The 16,299-nt window shown below is 41.9% G+C and overlaps 1 protein-coding gene across 3 annotated transcripts in view; it reads left to right on the top strand.

Moving 5' to 3' along the window:
- Window positions 1-16,299, top strand: part of TBC1D30 (TBC1 domain family member 30) — an 88,327-nt gene that overhangs the window by 23,485 nt on the left and 48,543 nt on the right. The window lies entirely within an intron of this gene.

Genomic DNA, 16,299 nt, shown 5'->3' with positions numbered 1-16,299 from the left:
ACTGTCTGTCTTTTCTCCATTGTATATTCTTGACATAGGGTAGAATCTTATTCCTCCTTGAAAAGGAAGGAAATTCTGACATGCTACAACATGGATGAACCTTGAGGACAGTATGCTAAGTGAAATAATCCAGTCACAAAAAGACAGATAGGTACCCCTTATATGAGGCACCTAGAATCGTGAAATTCATAGAGACAGAAAGTAGAATGGTGGTTGCCAGGGGCTTGGAGGAGGGAGGATGGGGAATTGTTTAATGGATTACAGAATTTCAGTTTGGGAAGATGAAGAGTTCTGGAGATTGGTTGCACAACAGTTCAACGCTACTGGACTACACGCTAAAAATGGTTAAGATGGTAAATTTTATGATACGTGTATTTTACCACCCGCCCCCCCGCCCCGCCCCTCACCAAAAGAGCTTCTGTCCACATGGATAGTTGGTGTTTCGTTTACTCTCAACTATTCTGTGCTTGTCCTAATATGCCACTAATGATATTCTTTCCACAAAATTAATCATGCATCAGACGCTAACGCATCCTTCCCCCAACCGGTTTGTCACTGCCCAGAAAAATAATTTTCACTGTTGATGTGTGGATGCTGTTCGAGTCTCCACCCTCCTCTCTCCAGATCACACCTTCCCACTCTGTGCTCGAGGCAGGGTGCATTACAGGTGGTACTTAAAGTTCACCGCAATCTCTCTTGCCACAGGCTCTTTGCTTTGGTACTCTTTTCTCTGCTGTATGGTAACCTCTACTTTTAGGATTCAGCTGAGGAATCATTCCTTCTGGAAAGTACTTTTGACCCCAGAGTCTGAATCTGGCGCTTCCTCTGGTCAGGCTTGTCCTGGCCACGTGGAACTGTCCTGCTCTGTTTCCCGGTCTGCATCTCACGCTGGACTGTGCCTTACTTACTCGATGTTCCCAGTGTCTAGCCCACCGCTTGCACAGGGTAGGGGCTCAGAAACCTTTGCCGGAAGATGAACTGTGTCTCGGAAGATACTGCTGTAAGAGAGACGTATTCAAAACTGCCCAACACCAATCGCTGATCTGCAACTCTCCGGCTTTTTTTTAAAGTTCATTTTGAATCATTGTGGTAAAATACATGCAACATAAACTTTGCCATCTTAACCATGTTTAAGAGCATAGTTCATTGGTATTAGGTAGAGTCATATTGCTGTGCAGCCGTCACCACCATCCATCTCCAGAAGTCTTCATCTTGCAAAACGGAAACTCTGCACCCCTTAAACAATGACTCCCCATTCCTCTCTCTCCTCAGTCCCTGGCAGCCACCACTGGGCATGTGTCCTTTTGTGACGTGCTTATTTCATTCAGCGTAATGTCCTCAGGGTTCATCTATGTAGTAGTAGCATGTGTCAGAATTGCCTTCATTTTTAAGGCTGAATAATATGCCACCATATGTATGTACCACATTTATGCATTTATCCATTGATGGACCCTTGGGTTGCTTCCACACCTTGGCTATTGTGAATAATGCTGCTGTGAACATGGGGTAGCCCTGACTTCTTAAGCATGACAGGTCTGTCTTTGTGCCATCTATACAGCACCACATAAAAAACACACCTTTTAGACCCCGAATTCTTACATCCTCCATCCTGAACCATTTTTCTCCATCCATCTGCTTTCTGTCCTCTTCCAGTCTCCCCAGCATTGACCTTGTGACTTGTTTCCTTCACTTAGAACTGCGTCTGTGGTTTCTGTCTGGGTTCATACACAACCCCTTGTCTGTGGTTTCGGATCTGTCATGTTACAGGTCCAGTCGGAAGACTTGCTTCTCTACCTCGTGGAGTTTGGGATCTCCTGACAGAATGTCTCCCCCTCCTCCTACCCCTCTACTTTCTCCACCCCACCAGGCTTTTCTCTTCCGCTTTGCCACCTATTCCCATTGGAGAAGGGAGGCTCCACTGGCAGCAGCCCTCCCATGCTCTGTTTGGCGTGAAGCCCCCCTTCCTTACCCTTGGCCCCTACTGCTCCCCCTTCCCCCATTTCCCATGATTGCAAGGCCTTGGAGAAATGAAAAGTGACCTCTTGAACTAAAGACAATTGCAAAATATAGACACCACTCCCAACAGCCCTTGTTAGTAGATTGGGTGGGAGAGTGCCTAGTTTCACATCTGTCCTGACTGGGGCCATCCTACTTCTCCCCTGTCACGTGCTGTCTGTCCCTGCAGCACTGCCTTTTTTTTTTTTTTTTTTAATTTTTGTTGGAGTATAGTTGATTTGCAATGTTGTGTTAGTTTCAGGTGTACAGCAAAGTGAATTAGTTATACATATACATATAGCCACTCTTTTTAAGATTCTTTTCCCATAAGGACCATTACACAGTGTTGAGTTCCTTGTGCTATATAGCAGGTTCTTGTCAGTTATCTATTTTATATATAGTAATGTGGATGGACCTAGAGATTGTCATACTGAGTGAAGTAAGTCAGACACAGACAAATATCATATGATATCGCTTATATATGGAATCTAATAAAAGGGTACAAATGAACTTATTTACAAAACAGAAGTAGAGTCATGGATGTAAAAAACAAACTTATGGTTACCAGGGGATAAGGGGGGGAGGGATAAATTGGGGGGATTGGGACTGACACATAAGCACTGTCTTTTCACTCTAAACCTGGACACTTAGGTTGCTCCCATTGGAGTGAATGTATTTTTTGCGAATTAGTGTTTTTGTTTTATTCAGATATATACTCAGGAGTGGAATTGCTGAGTAATATGGTAGTTCTATTTTTAGTTTTTTGAGACTCCTCCACAGTGGCTGCACCAGCTTACATTACCACCAACAGTGTACGAGGGTTCCCTTTTCTCCAAATCCTTGCCAACATTTGTTATTTGTGTTCTTTTTGATGATAGCCATTCTGACCAGTTGTACACCAAATTTTGTAATGCAACTGTTGGATATACAGCAAGGAAGCATCTGAAGCGTTGACTCACTGCATCAAATCTTTAACATCAGTGAGTGGTTAATGAGATTTTTCTGCTGTCTGTGAAATTGTGCAAGAGTTTTTCAAACACTTTTTTATTTAAAAAAAATTTTTGTGTGTGTGTGTGGTACGCGGGCCTCTCACTGCTGTGGCCTCTCCTGTTGCGGAGCACGCGCTCCAGACACACAGGTCAACAGCCATGGCTCACGGGCCCAGCCGCTCCGCGGCATGTGGGACCCGGACCGGGGCACGAACCCACGTCCCCTGCATTGGCAGGCGGACTCTCAACCACTGCGCCACCAGGGAAGCCCTCAAACACATTTTTAAAAGTCTAGGCAACTTAGTTTGAGTCATCTCGAATGTTATCCTAACTCCGAGACACAGTGATTGTGACAGCTGGCCCCTGCACAAGAGGGAACACAACAATGGCACAAAAATTATTCGAGACTGATTATACCCCAAGTCCTCATCATTTAACATTTTCTCTCTATGGAGAGGGTCTTTGGTTTGTTGCTTTCTCAACTAATGAACCAGCTTCCTGTCTCCTGAAAATTATTTTCAGAGACAAATCATATCTGCAGTCGCTTGGGGGAACTTCAAGGTGGCCCAGATTTTTCCTGGATGAGTTATAGGGTGGGTTGATGCAGAAAGAATTGCCCCATGAGGTCTCCACCAAGCCCCATCTCACTGTGGGTTCTAACGAACTCCTGCATGCCCTGCCACGTATCCTATAGGACACAACTGGGCTTCTGTAATCCTTACCTAAGAGCTTCACTCATTGCTCTGGCATCATGGAATCTTTCTGTTTACCTGGCAGTGCTGGGCTGACCCTGTTGATGCTGCTTCTCTATCATCTCTACCAGTATCTTGTTTGTTTTAGTAGGTAAATAATAAATGGGGAGTTTGAGGAAATTATGGATGTTTCGTTCACTTGGTAACATAAATGAGGCTGTGAACAAGTGTCCTTCCAGAACTTCCAAAGTGTTTTTGATCCTGCTCAGATCAAAAATATCTGGCTATATTTTATTGGCTTGGTGTGGCTTTGCAGTGAGATAGACCTGGGTTCAAATCCCAACTCCACCACTTATTAGTTATATGGCCTTGGGAAACTTATTTAACCTCTTTGTTTTTTCCTTCTTTTTTTCCTTCCTTCCTTCAAGAATAAAAAACAAAAATCAGAAAAGCACAAGGAAAAATACAATAAATTCCCATACTCCCACCACTCAGAATTAACTATTTATATTTGATTATATCTTCTTGCCGCCCCCCGCAAATGCTTAGGAAAAAATTACCCTGATAATATGAGTGCACTCTCCTTTTACTCCCCATTTCTTGGGGAATAATGTTTACCTTGTTGGGTTAAAATGACATAATATAATTAAACACCTAGCCCGGTGCCTGATCCATAGCAGACAGCTGGTACATGGTAGTTGTTACTTATTTTTCTCCTCCCATGCTTACTTTTCTCTTGGTGCATCTCCATTAGAAAATTTAGTACTGGAAAATTGACAAACTTAGAAAAATTATTTTTTTGACAAACTCTTTCTCCTTCTAGGGTGTATTTGTAACCCCTCAACCCCAACTCGAGGAATTGATGTTGATACATGTAGAAATGGATAGAATACACCATACAACTTATTTATATGGCAACTAATAAAAATACATTGAAAGACCAGAACTTTCTGATGAATGATGGACTACATTTGGGAAACCCTTTAAAACAAAATGAACCAAATTTTAGAAAACTGCATGCATTATTTAAAAAAGCTGTAATATTGGAGGAATAGAAAGATTGAGAAGAAAATTGCTTACTTAAACTCTGCTGTGAAAGATTGATTTCTTCCCTGTAGTGATCTTGCAAAGCAAGAGGCTGTTGGGTAATTGATGCTGGGGCTTTATTAATTTATGAAGAGCAGGGAAGGATTAGCTTGTCTGCACTGAAGTGAATTATCCCCAAGTAACATGTTTGAAAAAAAATCAAGATGATGAGAAATGTGAACAGTTTGTCAATTTAAATGGATGTTCCCTTTTATGGGCTTCCTAGACTGGTTTCACACTAAAATCTCTGCCCAAATGGAAGGTAACATAATTAAAGTGCAAGATGCTTGAGTGACCAGGTGGCATCATTTATCATCTACAACAATGTTGATGTATAAGCTTAAAATAGTTTTCCTTTAAAAAAATATTCTGAGTGCCTTTAATACTATATATTAATGGCACAATAAGTCATTTACTATAAGAACTTACTGTAAGACAGACAGCATAAGTGCTTTCTCTGTATCATTCGATCCTTAGAATAACCCTTAAGAAGTAGATAGTTTTCCCATTTTATGGATGAGGAAACTGAGATAATTAACTTACCCAAGTTTAGATAGTTACTGAGTAGTGGGACCAGGTTTCAAATCCAGGTAGCTGGTTCTAGAGTCTGATTTTAGCTGCTATACTATGCCGACTGCCATTATATCTAGAATTTCAGGAGCGTCTTTCACCGGATGAGTAGAGCAACTGTGTCATATTTGAGCATCTTATATTTTGGAAACTTGTCAGGGAGACTAAGAATAGTGGTTGTGGATTTTTTTGGGGTACATTGCATAAATGTCAGTCAAAATAACTTTTCATAAACACATCTGCTTATTTCTCTTGTAGTTGAATAAAAAGCCCTTTTAATGAGTGGGAAGGTCTAGCTCTCTTCTTGATGTGATGAGTTTATGATGTTATCGTTCATGTTCATGTACTGAGTGTCGAAAGTGTATGAGCCCCATGCTGGCTGCAGGCAGGGAAGGGGAGAGATCCAACAATGAAGAAGTCTTAGTCCTGGTGCTCAAAGCAGTTTATGATCTGTTGAGAAGCCTATAAACAATTCAAGGGCATGGATGAATCAGACGTGGAGGTGGGAGAAGTGTGGCATCTGAAATACAGGTTTTTTTTTTTTTTTTTGCGGTACGCGGGCCTCTCACTCTTGTGGCCTCTCCCGCTGCGGAGCACAGGCTCCAGACACACAGGCTCAGCGGCCACGGCCCACGGGCCCAGCCGCTCCACGGCACGTGGGACCCCCCCAGACCAGGGCACGAACCCATGCCCCCTGCATCAGCAGGCGGACTCTCAACCACTGCGCCACCAGGGAAGCCCTGAAATACAGGTTTTAATGTGGGTACCATTTAAAAATGTCCAGTCAGCAAGATCCCAACCTGATACTCTTTGTGTCATAGATGCAATTAAAAAATTTTACTGGGCTTCCCTGGTGGTGCAGTGGTTGAGAGTCCGCCTGCTGATGCAGGGGACATGGGTTCGTGCCCCGGTCTGGGAAGATCCCACATGCCGCGGAGCGGCTGGGCCCGTGAGCCATGGCCGTTGAGCCTGCGCGTCCAGAGCCTGTGCTCCGCAACGGGAGAGGCCACAGCAGTGAGAGGCCTGCGTACCGCAAAAAAAAAAAAAAAAAAAAAAATTTTTACTGAGTCCCTACTGTATTTCAGGCCCTGTGAAAGAAAATTATTCTGTATTTTCCTAAAATACACTGTGGTACTTAGTTTTCAAGTATTAGGAAGGTTTAAAGTTTAGAGAAACCAGGGTTAACTTTATTTAGCCATAATCTATTCCCTCCTTAGGAGCTGGTGTATCTGATTGATGCTGGTGTTAGGCCAGAGTGACATACTGTCAAGTGACACTCTGTGGTAAGGTAGGACTAAAGATGGTGGTAATTCAAGGTGCCAGCGCTGCTATTTTAAGTACATGAATATATAATAGGCCACACTCGTATTGTTTTTTGAAGAGAAGGAGTACATCGGAAGTATATTTATTAAAAGCATCTGCTTTCTTAGTTTTTCTGTAGTACCAAAACTTTAAGTTGACTTGCAAAAACTAGAACACATATATGACCATTTTTAAGACTACACTGGTGAATTCCTGTATCTATGGAGGTAAAGATAAAAGTGGATATAAGTCACCCGATATGCTACCCTTTGAAATGCTGAGGCCTGTATTGGCTGACATACCATAAAATTTCTCTTACCTCCAAGTACCTGTCACCCGTATAATTCAGGAGACATGCATTTTCCTTTTAATGTAGTTCCTAAGATGATTTGCAGTTCCTTTCTAACACGTGTCCTGGACTCTCAGACAATGAGATTAATAATATAATGTAAGATTTTTAGTAAATACATAAAAATTCAGTTTGTTCAGAATTCTTTTTTTTTTGCGGTACGCGGGCCTCTCACTGTCGTGGCCTCTCCGTTGCGGAGCACAGGCCCCGGACGCGCAGGCTCAGCGGCCATGGCTCACGGCCAGCCGCTCCGCAGCATGTGGGATCTTCCCAGACCGGGGCACGAACCCGCGTCCCCTGCATCGGCAGGCGGACTCTCAACCTCTGCGCCACCAGGGAAGCCCCAGAATTCTCTTTTTAAGTAAAGAAAGTATAATGGTACATTTTAAAAAATATCCTTAATAAGGATTGAAGCCAACTGGATCTCTTCTGCTTAAACTTCAGTTTACCTGAAACTATAACAATCCAAACTGTATTCTCCCAGCATTATAGTTTTTTTTTTTTTTTTTTTAAACATCTTTATTGGGGTATAATTGCTTTACAATGGTGTGTTAGTTTCTGCTTTGTAACAAAGTGAATCAGCTATACATATACATATGTTCCCATATGTCTTCCCTCTTGCGTCTCCCTCCCTCCCACTCTCCCCATCCCACCCTTCCAGGCTGTCACAAAGCACCGAGCTAATATCCCTGTGCCTTGCGGCTCCAGCATTATAGTTGGTCAGGATTTGTATTGGATTGAGGAAATCTTACAGAGTAAGAGACCTGAATATCAGTTTAGTTGCTTTCAGAGAATCATAGTGTTGGAAGCTGTTTTACTGATAACAATGCTTGAACCTCACCTCGTTTTAAATGCCCTTTCACAGCACTCCTGACTGCTGGGCTTGCAGTCTTTGCCTGAGAACTCCAAAGAGGACATTTATGATCTCCTGAGGCCCTTTTACGACAGTTATAGTGTCCTTAAATTTTGATGTCTGCCTCTCTATAACCCCATTTAGCAGTTCTGGTTTTGCACTTTGGAGTGAACATGAAGCTAACCTCAGTTTTCCTCCCATTGAGTGAGGGCACCAGGGTAAGAAGGCAAAAGAGGAGCATCTGGTGAGGACCTCAGTGGGGCTGTTCTGGCCAGGCAGACTTTCCCTGTGGGTCAGGTCCTGATCCTGTGCTGGGCAGACTTCTGGATAGACTGCGAGCGGGGCCATTTTAACCTTTATCTTGTACGATTATCAGCAAACACTAAGGAGGACACCCCAGTGCACATGTATTGAGTGCCTGCTTTGTACCACTACTGTGTTAGAATCTTGACTTTCATTATGCCACCTAATTCTCACAAGTACTCAGGTAAGTATTGTTAATTCTCAAGTTGAGGAAACTGAAGCGCAGAAATTTTAAGTAACTTGCCCAAGGGCATAGAGCTAGTAAGTATGGACGTTGGCATTCTAATCTTGGTCTCCCCGCCACATGGGCAGGCCCTTTCTGATACACCACATTGCCTCCTGAGGCCTTATCTGGTGCAGCTTTTACGAGCTCCCTCATCAGTTCACATGTTCTACAGTCTTCTCTTCTGAATGAACCCATCTGGGAGATCTAAGGCTCCCAGGCCAGCCAAGCCAACATTCATGTTAATTCGAATCTCTCTCCTCTTCCTGACACCTCTCTAGTCTTACCATCAAAGTTAAGCATATTATTTTCAAAGGTATCACCTTTTTTTCTCACTAGGAACATATATTTCTAAGCCAAACTGACCTGCATCAACAGGTATGAGAAACCTCTCCTTTCATATCCCCCAACTGGGTCAAAAAGGATCTCAGAATGGCTTAATATAAAGATTGGGAAATCTTAGCTAAATAGTCATTTGTGACCAGGTTGAACAATGATGTCATCTTCTAAAGTGATGGGTCTCAGTCTTCGAGACTGAGATCCACTCCTGATGTGCAAGTAAAGGGCTGAATGTCATAATTATGAGAAGAACACAGATGAGCTTGGTCTTTGGCCTGCTTTCAGGTGAAATTTAATAGTTCCATAAAATGAAGCCCTGGGAAAACACTGGAATGTATGATACCTAGGAGGAGGTAGAGATAATGGTATCCCTCCAAGTACTTGCATAGTATTTAATTAATTAAGTTTTAATTGAATTATTGTTGATGTACAATGTTTATAAGTTACAGATGTACAATATAGTGGTTCACAATTTTTAAAGGTTATACTCCATTTATAATTATTGTGTTTGCTATAATCACACTCCCTGACTTCAGACTATACTATAAAGCTACAGTAAACAAAACAGTATGGTGCTGGGAAAACTGGACAGCTACATGTAAAACAATGAAATTAGAACATTCTCTAACATTATGTACAAAAATAAATAAAGCCTAAATGTAAGACTGGATACCATAAATCTCCTAGGGGAAAACGTAGGTAGAACACTTTTTGACAAAAATCGTAGCAATATTTTTTTTGCATGGTATTTTATTTTTTATTTTTTTAACGTTTTTATGGGAGTATAATTGCTTTACAGTGATGTGTTAGTTTCTGCTTTATAACAAAGTGAATCTGTTATACATATATCCCCATATCTCTTCCCTCTTGCATCTCCCTCCCTCCTACCCTCCTTATCCTAGCTGGTCACAAAGCACCGAGCTGATCTCCCTGTGCTATGCGACTGCTTCCCACTAGCTAGCTATCTATTTCACATTTGGTAGTGTATATATGTCCATAAATACACTACCACTCCCTCACTTTGTCCTAGTTTACCCTTCCCCCTCCCTGTGTCCTCAAGTCCATTCTCTAGTAGGTCTGTGTCTTTATTCCCATCTTGCCCCTAGGTTCTTCATGACCATTTTTTTTCTTTTTTAGATTCCATATATATGTGTTAGCATATGGTATTTGTTTTTCTCTTTCTGACTTACTTCACTCTGTATGACAGACTCTAGGTCCATCCACCTCACTACAAATAACTCAATTTCGTTCTTTTTATGGCTGAGTAATATTCCATTGTATATATGTGCCACATCTTCTTTATCCTTTCATCTCTTGATGGACACTTAGGTTGCTTCCAAGTCCTGGCTATTGTAAATAGAGCTGCAATGAACATTGTGGTACATGACTTTTTTTTTTTTTTTTTTTGCGGTACACGGGCCTCTCACTGTTGTGGTCTCTCCCGTCGCGGAGCACAGGCTCCGGACGCGCAGGCTCAGTGGCCATGGCTCACGGGCCCAGCCACTCTGTGGCATGTGGGATCCTCCCAGACCGGGGCACGAACCCGTGTCCCCTGCATTGGCAGGCAGACTCTCAACCAGTGCGCCACCAGGGAAGCCCCATGACTCTTTTTGAATTATGGTTTCCTCAGGGTATATGCCCAGTAGTGGGATTGCTGTGTCATATGGTAGTTCTATTTTTAGTCTTTTAAGGACCCTCCATACTGTTCTCCATAGTGACTGTATCAATTTACATTCCCACCAACAGTGTATGAGGGTTCCCTTTTCTCCACACCCTCTCCAGCATTTATTGTTTGTACATTTTTTGTTGATGGCCATGCTGACTGGTGTGAGATGATGTCACATTGTAGTTTTGATTTTGCATAGTATTTTAAATGAACCTTTCACACTGTCCTATCACTACCCACTTTGTCCCTCAGTAAACTGTAAGCTTCTTGAAGGTAGAGAACATACTGAATTCATAATTTTATTCCCCACAGGCCATAGCACAATGCCTTTCCCACAGCAGTTGAGGAATAAATGTTTATTTCACGAATGAATGAATAAGCGAAGTAGGAAGATGTCTTGTATGGCCAACATAAACCTACCTCAAGTGGTGCTGAATCAGTTTCAGTTATTCTGAAGCAAGAAAATACTTCCTAGAAAATAGAAAATCTTGGGTTAGCCATGCATCTGAAGTTACGTGTACCTGGATGCAGGGTTTTACGTGTATTTCCACTATGGTACTGTGAAATGGGACTTCACTCCAGCTAGGAGTTAAATCTTTATATTAGATAAGTTTTGAATTTGAAACTTTCTGGCCTGTAAATAAAACCGGTTATTCTTAAAATACTTCGTCCAAAATATTTGAGTGTGCTTGAGTGGTTTTGGTTTTGAAAATATCTGATTAAAATGAATGGTCCTGAGAAAGCATAAGCAGGGACTGTTGGGAGGTAGAAGACGGTGCTGAGTGTGATTCGGTGTTGGAATGTCAAAGCTTCTCTATTCCACGCTGGACAGCATCCTTTCTCTGTGATAAGTAAAATACAAAAGCTACACCCGATTGTCTTCAAGGATGCCTGTATTTAAGTAGAGAAATAGGTTTTTATGACTAAGAAGGGAAACCATACAAAAAGAAAACAAAATGTCCCATGTACGTCATGTGATGTGTCAGAAAATTGTAAGGTTTTTCCTTTCCCCTTGGTTTCTTCCTGCTGTCCCGCTTCTGTCTCTTTCATGAGGGAAAGTGGTTATGATGCTCGTCTCCATGAGCTCCTAGTTTTGTGGGCTCCGTCCTGGATAATGAGTTGAAGGAACTGCTTATTAAGGCCCTACTCTTAAGTAGTTCTGAGGAGAGTGTTAGCTTCTTATGTGACTGATCACAGTTTACCATCCATTTAGGAGATATTACTTTTCCTATTTAGGAGTTGCTCACAGACCTTCAGAAATTGTGGGGAGAGCAGAGAGGAGAAGAGTGACTTTTATGCCACCAGACCACCACCCTTTTCATTAGCACAAGTGCCAAGACGTACCATCTACTGCCCGATGGGAGACAGTGCTGGGCCTGATGTTCGGTACAATCTCTTCTGATCCTTTGAGACTTGTGGGTTGGAGAACAGCTGCCAGGGGCCTCTGAAGCCGTGAGGATGAGTTCCAGGCTCACCTCCTCAGAGCAGACCAGCTCCCTGTGTTTTCTCTCTCTTTGCTGCAGAGAGAGCTTTTTCCGGAGCTTTTTCTCTCGGTAACTGTCACCATTGGCTCTGTTCAGTCCCTGAAGATAAACACATAGGCCCTTTGTATTTTAAGATTTTACTGTTAGGGCTTCCCTGGTGGCGCAGTGGTTGAGAGTCCGCCTGCCGATGCAGGGGACACGGGTTCGTGCCCCGGTCCGGGAAGATCTCACATGCCGTGGAGCGGCTAGGCCCGTGAGCCATGGCCGCTGAGCCTGCGCGTCCGGAGCCTGTGCTCCGCAACGGGAGAGGCCACAACAGTAAGAGGCCCGTGTACCGCAAAAAAAAAAAAAGAAAAGAAAAAAAAAAAACCAACGATTTTACTGTTAAACGAAAGTAACATCATTAGGAAACCACAGGAATCCTAGACCTGATTCCTTTCTGGAAGCCCCGTGGGACATAGCTTTTATTTATGCTGGACTTGCTTTTTCTTTTGGCTTGTCCCCTTTCTCCATTAAAGGAGTAGTTTGCTCTCAAGGAAGCCTCACTGCCAGCAGATAAGCCTGAAGATGCAGGAGTAGCTGAATGACCCCTACTTCCTTGTTTTGGCCTGGGAGCTTAGATCTCTGGGGATGTACCATGGGTATTGGACTCTCTGAGACATTCAGAGTATTTCCTCAAAGCACTCATTTTCTTTAGCAAGCCAGTAACAGATTCTCATCCGATGTGAAGTTTTCCTTTTCCCAAACTCAGCTTAAATCATAACTGCTCTGGACCATGCCAAGGTACGGTTTGCCCAAATGTGAATTCATTGGTATTATTTGATTAGTAAAAATCACTCAGTGAAGAGTGATGGTAAGTTGGCTTTGGCTGGAAATCTCACCAGCTGAGATCCTCAAGCAGAGTTCATGCTGGCATTGTTTCCTCTGCAGGTTGACTTCAGATGACTTCTTTTGCTTTTGAAAAACAATAGTCCAGACACGAATAAGAAACTATGAGTCATACAATAAATATAATGCTAGGCTTGTGCCATGGCTGTTTTTAGAGCATTGTATTTTAGTGCTTAATTATCTGTTTGCTACGAAAGTTGGCAGTCTTGGCTTTCCTCTCCAATGTAAACAAAATAATATTATTTAATTCCTTCATTATGTATTGCTTTAATAGTAGAAACTTAAATTTTTTTGTGTGTTTCAACTTCTATGTAGTTTAGCATGGGAAGTTTTCAAGAAAGCATTTTCTTTTAAGTCAGTTTTTCCTTGTAATAAATCTGAGTGAAAGAGAATTTTTATCTTGAAAGTAAACAAGCCCCTGTCACTAATAGTAAGAAAAATGCTGTAACTGAAGAATTTCAGAGACAGGCCTTTTTGTCAGCCATGACACATCTGGGTGGGTTGGCAATCTAGGGTCTACGCTTCAGCTTTGGCAGCCCAGAAATTTGATTTCTTCAGCTCACTGAGAGTTGAGCAAACTCAGGGATATTGACCACTGTTAACTGGTCAGCGTGTCCTCTCCTCAGCGGCAAAGTCTCTATGGGAAGCCAAATGACAATCAAAAGTTTGCTTGGTGAGCAGGGAGTCCGAGCCAAAGGGTGTGGGATGGTCTGAGTGGTGGATGTCAGCCAGGCCTGTACGTCCTCCTTTCTACCCCAGAGGCAGTGTTGTAAAGCAGAGCCCATTGCCCCTCCTCTTGGCCGGCGAGGCTGTCTTTCCTGCTGGCCCACTGCTAAAACTGAGAATGAACAGCCTTTTGTGTTAAAAGAGAACATGAACCCTCTATGGTTTGAGAAGATGAGAGCTCTGGAAGACGATACTGTGCATGCACTTACCACCTTGGTCTGGATCTTCCCTCTCCTTCCAGTTTTCTTCCTTTAACTATGGGTGTTCATCACCATCTTCACCCAGGGGTCTGTGTTGCCCTCTAAACAACTGTCCAAAGCCAAACATCAGATATCTTTCAATTATCGTTCTCAGGCCAGAGCAGTCAAGGGACATCTTATTAAAATTAAGAGAAAGCTGAAGGAGAACAAACATGTACTGAAACTATAAGCATCGGGCTGAATAAGTGTAGATTTCTGTATCTGAGATTGGTGTGAAATGTTGGGAAATCTAAGCCAAACAGTTCATCACAACCAGGCTCAATAATGATTTTATCTTCTAAAGTGATGAGGCAGACTACTGCCTGTTTCAAGGCATCTTTACCTCAGTCAGGTGGGCATGACTGAATAGCTTCTATATCCCTATCAGCTGGCTTTACTTTTGCAGATGACAAATGTCATTTTAACAGACTTTTATATGTGAAATGTATATTTCATGCTTAGTGTTATATCATTTCTGACATTGTCCTCAAATTCTGAGGGCAATTCACAAAGTCCAGAATGTGCTGATTACAAAATAAGTGTGCCAGAGTCATGTGAAGGACTTCTTTTTTAGTTCTTTCAGTATATCATAAGAAATGCATTTTTTAAAAAGTTAATACTTTCAATCAATAGCAGCCATTGTTTTTTAAAATTTATTTATTTATATGTAAGTATAGTTGATTTACAATGTTCCATTAGTTTCTGGTGTACAACAAAGTAATTCAGTTTTATATATATATATATAAAATATTTTTCATATTCTTTTCTATTATGGTTTATTACAGGATATTGATTATAGTTCCCTGTGCTATACAGTAGGACCTTATTGTTTATCTGTTTTATATATAATAGTTTGTATCTGCTAATCCCAAACTCCTAATTTATCCCTCCCCCACCTCCTTTTCCCTTTGGTAACCATAAGTTTGTTTTCTTCCTTTTCCCTCTGGTAACCATAAGTTTGTTTTCTCTGTGAGTCTGTTTCTGTTTCATAAATAAGTTCATTTGTGTCATGTTTTAGATTCCACATATAAATGGTATCATTATGATATTTGTCGTTCTCTTTCTGACTTATTTCACTTAGTATGATAGTCTGTAGGTCCATCCATGTTGCTGCAAATGGCAAAAATTTCATTCTTTTTTATGGATGAATAGTATTCCATTGTATATATGTCACATCTTCTTTATCCATTCATCTGTCGATTAGCAGTCATTGTTTTTGATGCTCAAAGTGTTCCATCTTTGGCCAATAGTATCCTATTTGTGTGGCTCTCATGTCTTTTTTTTTTTTTTTTTTTTTTGCGGTACGTGGGCCTCTCACTGTTATGGCCTCTCCCGTTGCAGAGCACAGGCTCCGGACGCGCAGGCTCAGCGGCCATGGCTCATGGGCCCAGCCACTCAGCGGCATGTGGGATCTTCCCGGACCGGGGCACGAACCCGTGTCCCCTGCATCGGCAGGCGGACTCTCAACCACTGAGCCACCAGGGAAGCCCCTCTCATGTCTTTTTGACATGACCCCATTAGTCTTGGAGCACATCCTTCCTTCCTGAATTCATCAATATATTTCAGGCTCATCTTGTATTTTTCTGGCCCAGAACTGGAATCAGTTGCACCTCAAAGGAACCCTGGTTCCTTTTAGTGGGGAACGGTTTTTAGAGACCACATCCTGAGTGCTGGGGGTGTTCACTGCTGCTGGGTTGTCCTTAGTTCTAAACCTATTCAGTGGCTTTATATGTATTTTTGAAAAGAAAAAAGATGAGTTCATACTATTATTTCCATTTAAAATATACTCTTGCAGGATTAAAAAAAACTTAATTTCTTTGGTTGCACACCTGTATTTTCTGTTACACTGAAAACATCTTGGTTTCTTTTGACCTTAACATATTTATTTATTTTTTCATTAAGAAAACATGTAGACTTGAATATTCGAGTAAGAAATTCACAGAAAATATCATATAACTGCTTAGTTAACATACCAAAAAAAGTTCAACTGCACTACTAATAAAAAATGCCAATAAAAACAACAAAATGGGGCTTCCCTGGTGGCGCGGTGGTTGGGGGTCCGCCTGCTGATGTGGGGGACGCGGGTTCGTGCCCCGGTCCGGGAGGATCCCACGTACTGCGGAGTGGCTGGGCCCACGAGCCATGGCCCGCTGAGCCTGCGCGTCCTGAGCCTGTGCTCCGCAACGGGAGAGGCCACGGCAGTGAGAAGGCCCGCGTACCGCAAATAAATAAATTTAAAAAAAAAAAAAAAAAAACAACAAAATGACAGTTCTCTTTATCAAAGCAGCAAGTGTTTAAATGATAATACTGAGAGCTGTTGAAGATGGAGGATGAAAATGTGTCAAAGACTAAACTGGTATAATCCTTTAAGATTTAATTTAGCAATATATGTCATATAGATGATTATGCCTTTAGATCCAATAACCCCACTGTGGAAATTCATTTTAGGTGTTCAAAAATCTAGTAAAGCTTAGTCAACAAAGATATCCATCACAACATTACTTAGTGGAACATTTAAAATCACCCCAAATTAGCAGACTGATTATGATGTTAACATAATTATTTATTTAGGTTATCCTATAGTGTACATAAGAA

The sequence above is a fragment of the Phocoena sinus genome, chromosome 10, assembly GCF_008692025.1.
Source record: "Phocoena sinus isolate mPhoSin1 chromosome 10, mPhoSin1.pri, whole genome shotgun sequence".
Taxonomy (NCBI): domain Eukaryota; kingdom Metazoa; phylum Chordata; class Mammalia; order Artiodactyla; family Phocoenidae; genus Phocoena; species Phocoena sinus.
The sequence above is the reverse complement of the archived record's forward strand: the minus strand, read 5'-3'. Positions and strand labels throughout refer to the sequence as shown.